General features: G+C 42.1%; 3 protein-coding genes across 4 annotated transcripts in view; 1 reads left to right on the top strand and 2 right to left on the bottom strand.

Moving 5' to 3' along the window:
- aclya (ATP citrate lyase a) overlaps nucleotides 1-9900 on the bottom strand; it is a 105461-nt gene extending 95561 nt beyond the window's left edge. The window contains exon 1 of the mRNA XM_061065520.1: nucleotides 9897-9900. The gene's annotated coding sequence lies outside the window, so the exon portion shown is untranslated. The remainder of the gene's footprint in view (nucleotides 1-9896) is intronic.
- Nucleotides 1-15027, top strand: part of LOC132995519 (SH3 and cysteine-rich domain-containing protein 2-like) — a 191946-nt gene extending 176919 nt beyond the window's left edge. The window contains exon 12 of the transcript XR_009677023.1: nucleotides 15017-15027. The gene's annotated coding sequence lies outside the window, so the exon portion shown is untranslated. The remainder of the gene's footprint in view (nucleotides 1-15016) is intronic.
- znf385c (zinc finger protein 385C) overlaps nucleotides 1-18257 on the bottom strand; it is a 114772-nt gene that overhangs the window by 49509 nt on the left and 47006 nt on the right. The window lies entirely within an intron of this gene.

The raw sequence follows: 18257 nt of genomic DNA, 5'->3' as shown, positions 1-18257 counted from the left end.
CGCTACAAAATTGACCAAACACCAATGACACCCACTCCCTCTTTTTCTCTTCACCAAAGTACGCATTAGTCATTCATACATAGCAACCCCCTCTCTCTCGCTCTCTCTCAGGTGCTGATGAGAAGTTCATCTAACTGTCTCTCAGGAGCAGCTTGATCAATACCTTTCACGACAGCCCCATAATGTCCACTGCTTTGTTTTCCAATCTGCAGCAGGCAACAAGACAGTAAGGAGAGTGACACAGCTGTTTGTGACGGGCAGGTGCGTAACATAGTGTTAAAATGTGTGTTTAGGAGTTGTGTAGTTTGATCTAAATGAGAAAGCCCATTGAGTCAATAAATATAAATGCATAATTGTAGATCATTGTCTTTGTTTTGCTGGTAAACTACAGTCATCTTTGTTTCTTTATTCATTTACTGTACAGTTGCAGTGGATGTGCAGAGTAAAGCTGCCCCTTAAACTCCATGTCTCATAAAGTTGATTTGCATTTCGACAGTGAAATAGTCATACTTTAGTTTTATAGCTGCATCACTGTATTCAGATCATTTTAGCAGCAACAGCAGGGTTTTAACTAAGTTCAAAGCTTAGTCAAAAATGACTCTTTAGTGTTTCTTAGCTTCAGCTCATTTCTTTATCCAGTTCACTAGAATGGATATTTGTGGTGACTCGACTTAACACACTTAAAACGTGAATATAAACACAAAAAAGAATCTTACAGGTACACGTATGAAGGCCAATGAAAGATTTTGTTGTAGCTCTGAAATGAAAACACAACAAAAAAAAAGTCACTGCTTCTCATTGAAACGCCAAACCAGTTCAGACGGACAAAATTCTTAGTCTGATGCAGCCTTGATCCGCAGTGTTCCAGCATAATTCAACATGCACACATCCAGGCTTCATAAACTTTTGGCTTTATAGTGTTGGAGCTAGTGACGAATGCAAATGTGTTTGAAAGTGGTGTCGTCTGATCCCGGCTACATGCAGGAGCATAATGACTGGCAGGCTAATTTATGAACAAGCAAAGAGGAAAGCTAGCCCTGCCTCGCTCTCTGCCGTTCCGAGCCAGCGGCCTCCTCAATTAGAGCTCGCTCTGCCAACCTGCTGCCGAGGCCGACTAGGTAATGACTGGCAGAAAAGAAAAGGATGCACACAGCCATCTCTCTCTCTCTCTCTCTCTCTCTGAACAAACAATTTTCATTTCTCAAACCCTAAGCCCCCCCCTCTCTTTCTCTAAACTTAAAGCTTTGTCTCCCAGCTTTTCTTTCTATCCCCTCAGCTTTCTCGTTCTCTCTCTCGCTCTACACTAACACCTTTGTCTGAAGTAAACTTTGTACTCTTTAACTTCTTTTTCTCTTCTCTCCCTATGTGGAAGTCTGACACTAGAACTCACCATCTAAACTGACATCTTTCTATCTTCCTCTCTCTTCACTCTATCAATTTGCATATTTCTTCACACTTCACTGTGTCTCTCTCTTTGAGTCTCCACACACCCCTTTTGGCCTCGTTCTCTGAAAAACAAACAAATGAATCGGAGAGCACTGCATGGCAGGAATCACCCTTGGAGCGTAGAGGCTCAGCCGGCTACCTGACTGACTGACTGACTGACCGACTGACTGACAGAGACGCTAACTGACTAAGTGACAGTGAGACTGACAGGAGGTTGGTGGAGCACTGAGAGGGGTTGACGTTGAGGAGCTGAAGCAAATTGAAGATGGGCGGACAAGAAAGACAGAAGCTGATGGGTGGAGCTGTAAGAAGCAACGTCATGTCACAGTCCCTGAACGCAACACATAGCATGTGTGGGATAAGAACCGGCTTTGATGACTCGTGTGTTGGTCCACATGAACATTAATTATATAGAGTGTCTTTTCTCAGTATTTCATTGAAAATAAATCTGAAATTCAAACAGAATAAATGTGCATGTTTAACCCTTTCTTTTCAACATTTTCCATGTTCAATGAAGGCAATATAATACACAGATGAGCATTAAACTGTTCCTTATTTGTAATCTCTATTTATCATGTTAATATAAATAATGTTTGAAATACTACTCCTGTTTGTGGTCAGTTTAACATCAGAGAAACTAATAAACAAACTGGAGAAACACCATTAATAGAAATACAAATAAAACATTTTTCACCGATGCACTGCTGAAAGTTTCTAGAAATTTTCCGCCAGACTGACCTCACAGTGGGAGACTGTACCAGTGAATTCGAGGGTGGGTGTCTCGGGAGGGAGGACATGCCGGGAAAAAAACGTTGCGGAAGTGGTGGAGTGTTGCAGAGGAAGCAACAGAGTCAGACGCTTAAATGACAATTTTGGCCTTCACATCAATGCTTTGTGTAGTTTGACAGAATCACAATATCAACAAAAAAAACAGAAAAGAACAAACTGGTGAACATAAAACATAATGAAGCAGTTTCATTATGTGCACAGATATCGCACAGTGCCGGTCACAGGATGTGAACGCCGCCTCCCCCTCGCTTGTTGTGAATTTCGCCTGTTGCATTCCTTCTCACCCCGACTTAACATGGAAACATTAAGTAAGGGGGGTGGCAGGAAAAACTCTGGGTGAAGTTGAAGTGAACAATTGGGCTGTTTTATTTCCCACATGTAATTCACCTAAAGGTAACTTCAGGAAGTTTTCAGGAGCTATGTGCATGTGTAAAAGCACCAATGGAGGGTTTAGGACTGGGGAGTTCTACTGCTAAGTAGGAAGTAGCAATACCAATCAAAAACACAGAGAAGAATAAAAACCAGTGTATTTAACCAGTTTGGTGTTGCTTTAATAAACCCCAACCATTGTTGTATAATTTCTCTTAAATGTATCAGTTTGCATGGTTTCATAATGAGCTGCAGAGTAGGGAACAAAGTACATTTATTCAAAAGTTATAAGAGCAATATTTAGAATACAGAAGTACATCCTGCAAGTCTTTTTTTTTTACTTGGTCTAGTAACCCATTACAAATGGCATAGTTAATGTTGCAGCAGTAAATTGTTTACACTCCCCCCCAGTGAGACGCTCTACAGTTCTTTTAAAGAAGGTAAAATGCTGATTTGATTGATAAATGAAACCCTGGATAAAGAGACCAATTTGGTCTGTCTGGAGGGGAACTTTTGGAATTTTTAACATCTTGCCAACCGGGACGTTGTCCTCACAAATGGCTCAATCTATAATGGATTTATGAGCCATTAATAAAACCATTAGTTACAACTTATTAATCTCCTTGTGAAGTACGTGAGTCAGAAGACGGTGCCTTATTCCAGCAAGTAACTTTGAATGGAACATGAGCAGGCCTGTCAGTCTGGTTTAGGTTTAAGATTTTACACAAACAGATTACAAAAAGGTTTTGATTTGCCAGACTTACCCTTTTAATGTCAGGTGTAAATGTTGTCGACAACCCTGCATGCACCTTACAGTCACTGCAGGGAGCTAATGCATTCAATGCCATCCGAAAAAAAAATGATTTGTGTAGATGATACTATATCACTGGTGACATTCTTGAAGCTCATGTATTTAAATGCAAAAACATCTGTCTGCACCAATGGGTCTAGAATGGATGATGTCATCACTAAGGGACTGTAGAAAAAAATAGAGCTGATAGTGTCAAATACCAAGATCATGTGAGTTAACCCCCGTTGAGGGACACGCTGTCATGTCACCTTGGCATGACAGGGCAGAGGAGGTGTGTGTGTGTGTGTGTGTGTGTGTGTGTGTGTGTGTGTGTGTGTGTGTGTGTGTGTGTGTGCTCTGTCACCTGTACATTCCATCTCTTCACAACAGGAGTGAGGACGCCCCATTTAGCATCACTGTCACATATGGTTTCACAGACAGACAAACATGAGGAGAGACAGAGCAAAAAATGTGTGTGCGTGCGTGTGTGTGCGTGTATTTGGGTCTGAGTGTGCATGTGCTTGTGTGTGAGTTGTGAAAGAGCGAGAGAAAAAGCGAGCGAGAGAAAGAGAGATGTAAGGAAAGAGGGGAAGGTGGGTTCCCTATCATAAATAAATCATCAATGTATTTCATTACTTTGGCTGGGTTCACAAGTAGAAGATGAAGGAGAGGGGGAGGAGGAGGAGAAGGAGGAGGTGATGGTGTGTGAAACAGATCAGGTGAAGCAGAGAGAAACTGCTGGATGAGGGGGACATGACGGGCAGGTGGGAATCTTAATGTCTGGTTCTTGTTTAAGTGGAGAAGAAAACACAAGTGCATCTGCAGCCAAACTGACGTAACACATTTCTGCACACATCTGGTTTGATGCTGAACATGACCCCTTCTTTCCTATCTCTGAGATGAATGCAACTCACTGCTGTTGTGTCTTTTTCCTCTGAGGTTATTGCATAATAGCTTTAAGAAATGTGAGTGTTGTATATTATAATCTTAAGATGTTATCAACAAGTATCAATGACATTTGCTAGCCATGTTTCCAAGAAGATGATTTCTAAGGTTTAAAGTGACGTCTTCCTTTTTCTCTGGTGTTTCGATCTTCATGCAACGTGTCTATGTCTTTTCATCTGAAAGTTTGTTGATAATTCAAGTCAAAGGCCAAACAAAACCCCTCCCTTTGTTGCTTCTTGAGCTTCACCCCAAATTTCCCAGACTCATGTTGCAATGAAACAAACTCAAATAATTAACAAAAATATGGCGGTATTTCAGTGTCTGCTGCAAAAGGCTATGTTATTTATAATAGGGCAGGACATGTCTTGATCTGTAAGAGCATAAAAAAAAAAAACAGACAGCTAGTGAACTCTGAGGTAATAGCTGTGTAATATGACTTCCCACTTAATGTTCAGCTATAAATGAACCTAAAAAGTAATAATGATTATTTCATTTTTGAGTGCTAGACTGCAACTCCTCCCCTCCACTCCGTAGGCCACTGAGAGTGACTAAAGCTGTACAATGAATTAATAATGCTGGATTGTACTTTTATTCCTTAATTGCTGCCTTGGCACTCCAAACTGTAATTAAAGGGGGTTATACATTACACAGTATTCCCAGAATGAGTTCAGCTGTGTGGCTGCCCCATGAGCGTGAATGTAACGGAATGAATTCTAGTGCTTGGTGGTTGTAGCCTCCTTGTCTGAGCATACATTCAAGATGTGGGAATGAATTGGAGGACTGGTTTACTCTGTACTGTCAGGTTGATGTAGAGCTCTTTCGAGAGACATTTGTAAAATATAGTAAAGATTACAGAGACAACAGAAAGGTTGACTGATGTTGAATAAAGGATCATCTTCTGCTTTGGTGCTCTGCTTTAACAACAATAGCATTGCACTAGGCCAAAAATCAATCCCTTGTTTATTATCAGAGGAGAAGCTCCAGGCTGTACATTATCACAAAGTAGAGTTTGTTTCTTGCTCGGGTTGCTCATGTTCTCACGTACAGATTAGAGTTCCCTGGTCTATAGTGTATTAAAAATATAAAACACACACAAGTGCATGCACATTCTTTAAAATATTCAAGCTTTTATTGCCTTACAGGTAAATATTAAAGGCTTACAATTCAGATTCTATTGCTTGTGTCACAGAAATATTTTACATTTCGGTGGTTTTCACCTTAAAAGAGACATTTTTTGGGGGGGAGGGTCAGTAAATAATACAATAGAGCAGTCAATGGATGTACTGTACTCCTGGATGGAGTGTACTCCTTGACTCAGATGGGAAGCAGAGCCATCGCTGTTGTAGAAGGCTGCTTTGTTCACTGCAGATGAGGCTATCCGGAGCTGAAAGTGGGGGCTGGCACACTAAAAATGTGGGTCAACTTTTCATTCATCTCGGTAAGATTAAATAAAGAAAGGGGGACACATGAGGTGACACTATCAACACGGTTTGTGGATGCGTGTTTTTACTGTTTGTTTCTGTTAAGAGCATTTCACTGGTATGTTTTGAGGTTTGCTGAACGGGGCTTTGTGCTCCAGGGGAAGATCCATTCAAATATTCTACACTCCAAACAACAACGCAGAGCGATAGTGCGGATCTAGTGTGGTTTCTGTGTGCCACATACAAAAAAAAAAAAAAAGAGTAAAAATATTGCTCTACAAAGAAGCAAATAAGCTCTCTCATGCTCCGTTTAGAGTTACCCAATGTGACAGTATTGAAACAGACCATTATGCAGAGGATGGAAAGAGAGAAGAAACAGCTCTGGTTGGAGATGTGGTTCAATCCAAGTGGATGAGAAACGATACTGAAGGTGAGAGGGGAAAGGAATCCACTGTGTCATGGATGGCCTGGTGGAAACACATGGGGATCACCCTGCTGTGGAAATAAGACAGCGTCTGACACACCTGATGGTAGGCCTGGAAAATCTGTAAAAAAAGGGCCATAAATATGAAGAGCTATAGGGTCTGGTAAAACCCTGCGCAAGCTGTATCTCCAAGTCCTCTCCCTTCATACCAAGTTACAGCCCCACCCAGCCAATAACCTCACTGCCCTGTCTGTGGAGGCCTGCTGGGAGGAATAACTGCATGGAGACACCCTGAATGACATACAGATTGAGAAAGAAACCCTCTTTAACAAAACACTTAATCCTCTTTCAAGTGAAGGTTTAGCACCTTCACTTCAGCTATTGTACTTTGGTTTGACTTATTTTGTCTCTTAATGTAATATAATTACATACACAAATTGAATCAAATAGATTGAATTGTAAAACAAAAGCAACAATTTCATTTATTTTAACCATAACTCTATCCTTTGGATTGTCATTTCCTGAATAAATAAACACATGAAATCATTTGTGGCTAATCTGTTTTCTAGTTTTATAGACTCTGCGATGTAAAACAGCAATGTCATGCTGAAAGAAATGTTACGCAGTGGAGGCTGATTCCTCTGCCTACACTGTGATCAGATTGGACCCACCTGTGTACGTCGATGTGTGTGTGTTTGTGTGTGTATGTGGTCGTGTTTGTGCTTGTAGCAGCTGAGGCATGTGGAGATAAAGACAACGGAATGATTCCTAAAGGTCTCGAGCCAGCCATGCTGAGATTCATTTCACTGCCACTCAAGCATATAAAATATCACAGCAGTTGTGGCCTGCATCCAATCTTGCTGTGTATGTGTGTGTTTATGTGAATCTTTATACACATTAGTGTGATATTTGTCTGTATGTCTGTGCATGCTTGCTAGCTTGCTGAGGTGTTATGCGTTTTGTCTGTGTTGTGCTAGGAGTAGCTTTTGTTTCTGCTTCTGTTAGTAAGGACATATCGCCTCTCTGCCCTCCTGTTTTCTTTTTTTTTCACCCATCTCCCTCTGACCTCCTGTCCGCCTGCCCCCGTCACTGCACGTCGGGTCACATGGGTGCTGTGGGCTGTTTCATGTCCCATCATTTCCTGTGGCTGCCTGTCGGGGTGGATCAGGGTCCACGCGAGGCTAATGCTGACGAGCAGAGACAGCTCTGCTCTGACTGGGGGGGGGGGGGGGGGTCTACTGGACCGAGCGCAATCTGCAAACAGCACCACATCCCCCTCCTTGGCATACAAACATTCACAAACTAAACATACACACATACAGGATGCAAAAACCGCATGGCAACAGTGTGGGCGCACTTCTGTGCAAATATGGAGTGTATGCGTGCGTAACTGTGTCACTACATTACAAATATGAGTCATAGCAGAGGGCTTAGTGATGCATCATGAAGCTAGCTGCGTTTTTAAGTAGAAGTAATGAATTGAAACTGTCAAAAACATAATTGTGTAATTACTGCAGGCTTACAAAACAAAACAGAAAACCAGTGAAAAATTATTTTGAGTGTGGTCGGATGGTGCAGAGTGCTTGTTGCCCTGCTATTTGTCACCAGGAACAGCACAAGGCCCACCAGCACATAGACACAAATCAAGTATATCCCAGGGAGGACCAGGAATAAAATATAGAGTCCAGACGCAGGGACAGCGAGAGTCAGTGAGGAAGTGAGCTGTGTCGCTGGAATCCAACCTTGGCTCTTCCATGCTGGATTCAGTCTAAAATGCTCTTATCTCCTCTATGTCACATCTTACACCTGTGCACCGCATCTGTGTGTATGTGACTGGAAGTACGTGTGTGTGTGTGTGTGTGTGTGTGTGTGTGTGTGTGCATCTTGATGTGGACCCCAGTGTTTGTGTGTGTCTGTACTTGCATGTGTGAACTCATCATCAATAAGACCCAGGAGACACTCGCCGCGGGTTGTGTGCACGCACACAGATAGATGTGGTTATATACGATAAAATGCCTGTTTAAAGAGGCAGAGCAAGTGTCAGAATGAAGAGCGGGGCCCAACGAGAAGAAACAGAAAGGAGAAAAAAACGTTTGACAGAAACAGGCTAACAGTGTGGAGGGGAAAAGAGCGCAGCAGGAATGACAGAAAGAAGGGTTTAAATAATAGATGGAGGCAGTGACAGAGAGTCAATGTGATGGTGAGTTAATAGACAAATAGACTGTATCTGTAAGGAGAGAGAGGAGGATGAAAAGAGCGTTTTTTTTTGTGTGTTTTAATTTGCTGAATTGAAGGTCTCAAGCCCTCTGTCTTACAAAACATCACTTTTCTACATAAAAGAGATGAAGAGATGCACTGTCGTACCCTGATTACAGTCATAATTTACTACAATAGCTCATTCATTGGCTTGAAAAGAGTGCAGTAAAGGAATGATGTTGCTGTGTCTATTGATAAGATTGACAGGCTTGATAGGCTCGCTCACTCGCAATAAATTGTTATTTCCTTTTTTCTATTAATATTATATTTATATATAAATATTTTCAATTAATATTTATCCATAAACTCAGAGACATGTACAAAGTGTTTCTGAAAACTTCCAACTGAAGCATTAACCCCAGCAAATAAATTTAAAAAAACCTGCCCCTAGACCACCCCTCTGTACTCTATTCATAGAAAAGTACATAGAAATAACAAAAGAACAAAAACACAGTAACTATGGCAATTGAAGTCATGACTCACCTAATAATTGACTTTATATTAGTGAAAGAAATGCAACTTCAGTTATTCAGTATTTAACTCGGAAAAGTCTCAATGTCAGTGAGCAAAATATGATTCTCAAACAGCAAATAGACCTCAGATAAAAAAAAACCTCTGAAAAGGTGTCAGCCTTTCAAATCACACCGAGATGAAAGCTAACAAAGGATATTTGCTCACATTCTGCATAATTTACATTAATGTGTTATATCACTCAATGCCAATGTTAATACAACTTTTTTTTTTATCTTTTGCAATTTTTGCAAACTTAAATAGAGTCTTTTTTCTATATAATTGCAGAAACTGTATACTGAGAATGTGTGCCCAATATGAAGACCGACCATGTTAGCCTGAGGGGGGATTTGGATTAAACCTGCAGCTTCTCATCCCATCCTTCAGCTCAGCTCCTGCTAAAAAGAATTAGAGAAAGGCATGGTGACCAGCAGCTTCTTTGAACAGTGTCTGATTAATCTGACTGGTGGGAAATGAATGGTGCAGCCTGACACAGCGAGTCGCGCTGACACACTGTACACGCCAACAATCACCACACTGCAGCGCGGCATCTGCCAGCCATTTTAAGTGCAAGCGGGGATGGAAGAGGAAATGGGAAAACTGCTTCTCTGTGAAACATCTGCAATAATTTCTATCGCAACTAGCATGTCAGTTGAGAGAGAAATGGTGGTGGGGGGAATGCAAAAACTGTGGGTACGAATGCGTGTCATGACTCAAAATTGCACAATAGCTTCATCCTTTAAGCAGCTGGAAGTCCTTTCCCTGATTACAGTTCTGGAAGGAGACCAGATTAAAGAGGAAATGCGGGGAAGAGAGGGTGGGGAGTGATCTGTGACTGACAACTCGTTTATTTACTTTCCTCTTCAGATGCACTTTCACACTCCCTGCTCTAAGCTGAATCACTGAAGATCACATATTTCTCTTTCTCCCCCACCAAAAGTCTCACCTGTTTTTTTCTGACACAGAAACACACACATGGCATGAGAAAAATCACACGCAGGAAACCAGGTCTCACATGCCGAAGCGAACCATTCCTTCGCTTTTAATCCAAAATTCAGCCAAATTACTGAATCGTGTGGAACCAAACAGATCAGCCGGTGCCAGGCTTGGCAGGAATCTCACAGGAGCTCGAGCACTTTGCCGTGTTTGGGAAGAGGGGGGGGGGGGGGGGGGGGATCATTTATCCCAGGGGGAAGTCAAGGAGGCTGGGGACGTTGTTGCCATACTGCTGTGAGATTTCCACCGAGCAGTCTTGGATTTTGCCCTTCCTGTGTGACGGAAACATTTCCACCAGGTGCCAATGCCATTATCGACCCATCTCTCAGAGTTTTATAGCAATTATTGGCCTGTCTTTTGAGCTGATATACTGATAGATGACTCTAGAAGGAGCCACAACAAACAAGATAATGGTTTTAAAAGGATTATATCATACTGATATGCTCTTCATGGGACCCTTATCCAGACGTTAATCCGTACACCTGCTTCTCAGACACTGAATACCATGACCTTGTGAAATGAAGGTGGAAAGAAGCGTGTAATATTTATGAGCAACACACTACTCGACCTTGACATGCCTTTCAATCCCCCGGTCTAGAAAACAGTGTAACATTTTAACAAACGTAAGTTACATTTTCTGTTCTTGGTTATATTCAATCAGGTTGTGTTGCACTGACAAATGTCTGTTTATATGTTGTGTTTGTGTTCATACCCCCACCTGTAGATCAAATTTTCCCTTCCAGGGACAATAAAGGTCTTAAGTGAACTGATCATTCATGATTTATGTCTGTAAAAAAGGCTCTTGAGTAAACATGAGATCTGAAAAGTTTTGTGCCGATAGAGGATAAATATGAAATGATCTGTCGGATGAGAGAAAGGATGAGAGCTGGTTTCAGATCTCTTTTGGTGTGGTGAACGATCCCTGACAGGATAGACGGGATTGACTCAGAGTTAAAATTACCTTCACATAAACACTCACGCGGACACACAAACACAGTCGCTAACATGTATGAAATCATAGGCCTTTCTGGCTAATCCAGGCTCGCTCCAGCCAGCCTATAGGGGCCTGGTCTAATCCTTTTATCAGACCGAACAGATGCTGTTGACAGAACAATACACGGGCGGCCAAATGGCAGCGCGGCCCTGAGGAGGTCATGAGCCAAACTCATCACAGCAGCAGCAAGATCGCTGGCTGGCTGGAGCGAGCTGGACTGCACGCCAGTCACACACACTGGCTCACACAGGCTGAGCGCCTCAATGCGACAGCCGTTCACACTGATTGTTTTCCTGGTATGCAAACCGCATTTTGTTTTGTCTGCAGTGTCAGAGTGTGTAGAAGGTGGCACGTCTAACGCTGGGAACTGACCTGAAAAGCATCTAAAAATATATACAGCGCCGACTAGCCCAATCATTCACTTTCACATCAAACAAAACCTGATTGTTTTAGTCCATGGGGCAGAAAGCGAAATACAATGTGCAACTGATTACAATTAGAGGTCCACATCTGGGTCATGCCCCAAATCCTGCTGAAATTGAAATGAAAAATCCCACTTAATATTACATTTTATATACGTAACAATTCAAATTTCTTATAGAGGTACAGCACCATTGTATTAGTTTCTATTCTTTTTCTTGCATCTCCTAGATCGGTCCAGGGGTAAAATTTCAACATGCACAGTCAAATTTGAACAACAGGACTGGAAAATATTTGAATTCTTAGGTATGAAAAGCAGTTTCAATTTTCTTTAAAATGTGAACTATAGCTGTGGCTAAAACAATGGACTAACTATAATTCAGCCACAACATCTATAATGAGTTATTATCAGCCCCAAGACCTTCATATTCTTCCATAATTTCCATTTATTAAGATTGATGGCAAATTTATGAACTGTTATTAATCTAGTTTGGGTCTCTCAGGGGTTTAGTCAAACCATGACTTTGCGATATGTAAGTGTGCATGTGTGTGTGTGTTTGTGGATGTGTGTGTTTATGTCTGTGAAATCATATAGAGGAGACTGACTGGGGCTGCTAGTGTTGTGTCTATATTACCAGCAATAGCAGCTTGTTTCCTCCTCACCTATACTACATACAACATAACCTTCATGTGGGATAGGCACACACACACACACAAACAAACACAGCTGCATTATGTCACCTTGCAGATCGGTATGTCTGGTGCTCTTCCCTCAAACATATTCCATGTGTTTGTGGTAGACCGAACCAGAACCAGCCTTCCAGTCACCCATGAGTACACTCATAATGTGTCAACTCAATCAGCGACACATAAAGCCTTTCTTGTTTGCTGCCGACCAAAAAAAAGGATGAGACGTGTCAGCAGAGAGCAAGTCGGGAGGAAAATCACATCTGAGTCGATAGAAAAAATGAAAGGTGAGAAAAATAACACATAGGAGCGATTAGGTAAAAGTTTAAGACAGGGGTTTTTGTGACTGACATTTAGCACGGCCAATAGAGAAGGAGTGGACACAAACCCTTGATAAGGCTAGTTTACAGGGGAGGAGGAGCTGTGGTGATGAGGAAGTGTTTTTCCCACCACTCTCCATGACTTTGTGGTTTGTGTCCCAGTTTAACTAAATCCCATTAAAAAGGCTTTCATCTCACTGCACTTCATTACTGGCATAAATGCTGCAGCTCACCCCAGAGAGAGGCAGGGATTAGAAGAGACGAGTTAATCTAAAATGTTACGCTCTCGAAACCCAGCAGCTTTTTTTTTATTTTTTTGTTAAATAAAGACTCTCACTTTAAATTCTCCGTATCGGATTATCCAAATAGACCCTCCAGCGCAGAAGGTGTCATGAAGGTCAGGTCAGGTTTGTTGTGTGATGTATAGGCTTGTGTGTAGGTGCGTGTCCTTGTGCCCCCTTGTACCCTTGTATACTGACAAACAACAAACTGGCTCCTAGCAGCAGAGGTTGCAGCTTTTTTATAAAAAATTAAGTATTTGGTAGAACAGCATTACTGGAAAATGTTAACAAATGCAGAAGAGAGTGAGAGGAGGAAATACAGAGGAGCATTACAGCATGAGAGAGAAGACAGCAGGGAGTGAGCTCGGTATTGTGAGTGTATGATTGGATGCGATGGGTCACAGGCTTTCACACGCATTTATGAATGCTTATTTTAAGCAGAGCCCAAGCTGGGCTAATCTATCCTGCTCGCCTGAATGAGGGTGCTGATTAAAAGCTAATTATACGCTACAGATTTGGCCTCTGGTGAAGACTCCGCTGATTTGACACAGCTTGGACTCCGGCCTGGATGCATGCCTGTGGGCTTCAGCTCCAGATAGCCATGCGTGTGTCTACAAATCACAGGGGAACGAGCCGTCAGCATGCATGATGGATGATGTGAGGTTTTTTGTTTGGAGCGGCGATACATTGTAACCAAGTCTATTTACAAGGACAACACTGAAGTAGAACTTGTGGGGTATCGTATTTTGTATTTGTATTTTCTTCAACTATATGCTTCATTTATACCTCAGAGGGAAACATTGTACTGCTTTCCCCACAACATTTAATTGACAGCTTCTACAGTTACTTTACAGATTACTCAGAACAGCTGCAATGCCCCTTACATGTTTATGCATAATCATTATATTTCCTTATATAAATGCTAATTTCACTAAACAGGGGTCATTCAAAGACATTAGGAGTGTATTTGCTTTGACTGTTACGTCATTGTTTGCTACATTATTATTATTTTTTGCATGGTTGGTTTATATGATAACTATATTTCAGCTGACACTAGACGTTTATGTGCATCAAAGTTTTTATTCTATTCCTTTATGTAGTCTGTCATCCGTTCTCCTTAATTCTAAACAGCTCTACACTACTGTTATATCACACTGAGATTGGCTTTGACTTTCAACTATCTTCATAGGAGCTCTCCCGGGGCTTCTCTCCTCTTCTAGCTGTCGTTCCAACACTCGATCACGCAGACAGGAGGGGGTTAATGTCTCCCATTAATTCAGCAGGGGAGAGAAAATAGAGTGCATCCTTCGCTGCCTGTTAGCATCTTGTCTTTGACATTGTTACTCCTGGCAGTGCTCCATGCCTCTGACCCTCCCTTAGGAGCTAACCCCTGTGCAACACCACAACAACGCACGCAGAAAACAACATGTCTCACAGCCAATTGCCTAAAGGGTGCCTTACAGATCTTTTCTATTAATGTCGGGGGCAGTGACACAATGAGTTTGCTCCAATGCTTATTTTTTTAAACATGCATTCTTTACCCACAACAGCACTTCAATATGCATTTTTCAGAAAATACATTTGTATTTAAATTAATTAATTTTTAACCTTGTTTAAGCTAAATCATTTAGGGTGTAAAAAACTGTTTTCCTGGTATGAAACAGAAAAAAATAGTTTTAAATCAGTTCACGCTGATCTCAAGAAAGAGGAGCAACAGCCTGCAGCCTCTCAGGTGTCTTGCCGACAATAGAGAGAGGACAAGTCTACATGCTCACCTTCATGTCAAGGACAAGATATTTCACAGTGAGATCACACCTGGTCACTGCCTGCCTGCATGTGTGTGTGTGTGTGTTGCGGTATGTGGAGGAAGAGGGAGTGGGGGATTTGTTTGAGAGCTGGTGTATGACCAGAGGCATCGTGACAAGTCCAACAGTCCTTCCCTCTCCAAGTCTTGTTTCTCCCTCCTGCTCTCCGTCTACCCTCCCCCTCTCCTTCTCCCCCCCCCAACTCCCCTGCCTGTCTTTATTATTAGTGGCAGCTAGAGGCAGTGGACCGGAAAATTCCCATCGAGAAACAAACCCACATCTGCATATTACAGCCCTGTTTCACGTCTGCCATGAGCGAATAAATTAATACATGAATAACAATGAAAATCATCCATGAACTGCCTCGCTCACTCTCTAAATGGCACGGTGTGTGTATGTGTGGGTGTGTTTGCATGTTTGTGTGTAAGAGCCAAGAGGAGATGTAGCTGTCTCTTTTGGCCGTGCTCAGCATGGAACATGGAGTAGGTTTTGCATAAAACCTCTAAGAACTGACATACCTACAGTGAGGATCACAAGTCGAGTTGGAATGAATGTTGGGACAGCTGTAGGTTCAAGTCTGGTCCTGTTCTTACAGGCATGCCATCATGTAGTGATGTGGATCATCATCATCGAATGATAACATAAAATCATTTTGCATTTCAAATAAAAAACAACTTGAGTGAAGGAAAAAAGATAGACTTGACAAACTTGTTAACTTTCCAGCTTTTAAAGTCTACTCTTATAACACACATCAATTTATGAGTAATGCAATGACAAGAATTGTTTACATTTTTATATATATATATATAAATGCTGCACAGCACATTGATTATCACTGCATCCTATATTTGCAATTACATAATGTGTTTTAACTTTTAGGTTTGTTGTTGTTTTTGAGTTTGTTTCTGAGGAATCAAGTCAGGGAATCAAGTTTGTTTTCCTTTGTGAGTGTGTCTGGTTAAACAGCGATGTCTATTTTCTGAGTTTGTTAGTGCAACATGCCCTCCTCCTACTCTCTCTCTCTGGCTCTGTGCACCTAGTTTACATTTGTTTACTAAAGCGTGTCTGCTTCAGTTTTATGCACAACACAGTCAGGGTGTCTGGAGGTCCAGTGCACACACTAGGAAATTGACCAACAGGGTGACGCTATACTTTACCGCTGATTCCACTCATGTGATGTTATACATAAAAGAAAAAAATGCTTAAACTTCTCCTTGCAAGAAGACAAAAATGTAGCGACCAACAAAAAAGCTGGTTTTGGCATCCCAGAGTGCAATACTTCCTTTGGCAAGTCACTGGAGAAGAAGGATAGAAAGTACGTGGGAACTTTGGGAACTGTAAGTCAGAGCAAACTTTAAGGGGCCATACATCATGTATCCACTAACAGACAGCTCAGCCTCGCTCAATAAATGACCATGTTTGTCTACGTCTGCTTCTGTCTCTCTCTCACACATGACCTGCTCGCTCTCTATTCATGCCAGCTGTTCAATCTCCTTTCTAATCTTTATCCCGTCCCTCCATGTCATTCACACTGATGTGATCCGAATCTTAGAACCTCCATCTACCTTGCTCCTGTCCCTCATCTGCTTCACCATTCAATAGCTCCCCTTTACTCCTGCCTGCCTTCTCCCTCTCTCACCTCTACCCCTGTCCCTGGATACAGCTGGTAATAAGTCACTCTGCTGTAATTGTGCTCTTCTAAAGGCCTGTAATGATGGGGCTCAGAGGACGGCTAAGGTGGAGGCGAGATGAGGGGGGGTTAAAAGGACTCTTCTCAGCCCTGAAAGAAAGCCTTTCATGGGCTTTTTTTTTTGTGATGAAGCACCGGGGAGAGACTAGACTGTCCTAAAGAAAAAGAGCCAGAGTTAGAGGGAAAGACAAGAGCGTCATCAGCAAACTTTGTTGTTTCTATCAAATGTACAATCTATATTAATATATTGAGTGCTTGTTCCATTTAACATGAACAGTGATGCAAAAAAATGAATCCTTTACAAAAGCTACAACTATGTTCAAATGATGAATAACAGTATGAGGAAAAGATGGCATCAGTGAGATAGCAGGAGAGAAAGAGAGGTTGAGCGAGGTGACAGAATTGACAAAATGCTGTCGAAAGTGACTGATATTTTCTGACATTTAACAAACTGGCAAACGGTTCAATTCATTTAGCAGATATGGGTGGGCAGCAGCTGTGGCAATATGGGTTTGTGTATCAGACAAACCAGATAAGAGCTCAGAGTGAGCTTGGCCTTCTCTGCAGACAGAGCCGGTCAACCTGTCAGCGCTCCGGGTAAACACAGACGTTGGACGATTTCTGAGAGATGTGCCCCTCTCCCCGTGGCCTTATAGGCCCTGCTCCCCGTATTTCACGCTCCACTAGGCCCTGTGTGTCGACCATGGTATGCCCGTCGACCTTTTTTATGGAAGTTTGAACTGCCGTCACACGGGGGGGAGGGGGGGGGGCACCCAGGGGCAAAGCAGAGAGGTGGGAGGGAGAAGGGCGGCTAGGATTGTAGCAAAGTTCAGGACTCCAGAGCCAAAGTATGTTTAAGATGATTTACATAATTGACCAAACAGCAAAAGACATATATAAAGGTGAGTTACAATAACTAGTTACATTTTAAAGAACCTTTACTTTCACAATACGATTTTAATGGAGCAATAACTACATCAAATAGACCAACCAGAGACAAGCAACGCTCAATGTGCACATAAACAAGTAGACTAAGGACACTATAAACACCAGTGTTTCCCCTAGGTTTACAGCTTTGGGGGGGTGAGGACAAGCCGACATGCCGAAACGGCGACACGACGACACAAACACTTGAAGGAATCTTGGTGTTCATGTGTTACTTTTAATGACAGCTGTCCTTCTCTATCGGAAAGGTATCCTTAAATGACTTCTTTCCCTCATTTCCGACTCTATCCACTATCCTATCTCTATAATAAAGGCACAAAAAGCCCAAAAATAAATCTTAAAAAAAAAATACCAATATAATGGTAGGGGAAACACTGAACACTGTCATCAAACACGAATATGTGTTGCCTGTCTAAAGAAACCCAATGATGAGTAAAGTCCCTACTTTCTATCTTCTGACTGCTCCACTTTTCAGAAAATGATGCTCAAACAGGCCGTTTCGAGATTTTCCCTTTGTGACATCACAAAGGGCAGTAGCCCCTCCCCCAGGTGTGTTACATTTCTACAGCTAGGTGTTTGTTCTGCCCTCTGAGTCGGCCTTCTCACTGTTAACAATAGGGCGTGGTGCAAAAACAGCCAGAGGCACCCAAGCCCTTCAAGAGAGAGGCGTGTTCGGACCTGCTCACTTGCATTTAAAGCTACAGAAACAGAAACAGCCTGTTCTCAGCAGGGCTGACATAGAGGGGTTTAAAGCCATGATAAAATACAGGATCGGAGTGGATTTGGGGGGCAAGAAACTTCAGTGACATGTTTTGGGGAGCTCAGAGATTTATTTGAACTTGTTGAAAAGGACTGAAGTATGTGACCTTTAATGCACATGTGCAGCATGTCCAAAGATGTGTGTGTGTGTGTAATGAGGAGGGTATCGTTCCTCTGGGGAAAAATGTGGGAAGATGGCAACCCAAAAATAAAACGCAGATGCACAAATGCATTCATGTAGAAAATCCATGCCTTTAATCCAATTCCTTACGCTTTATTAATACAGAGACCAGAGAGATGGAGTCAGACAGGGGCCATGATGAAGAGACTAACCATGAGAAGGAGGCTCACATAACACAAACATACACTCGCAGTTCAAGAAATATGCACAAATGCAAAGATAATGAAAG

The sequence above is a fragment of the Labrus mixtus genome, chromosome 20 (genome assembly GCF_963584025.1).
Source record: "Labrus mixtus chromosome 20, fLabMix1.1, whole genome shotgun sequence".
NCBI classification, from domain to species: domain Eukaryota; kingdom Metazoa; phylum Chordata; class Actinopteri; order Labriformes; family Labridae; genus Labrus; species Labrus mixtus.
The sequence above is the reverse complement of the archived record's forward strand: the minus strand, read 5'-3'. Positions and strand labels throughout refer to the sequence as shown.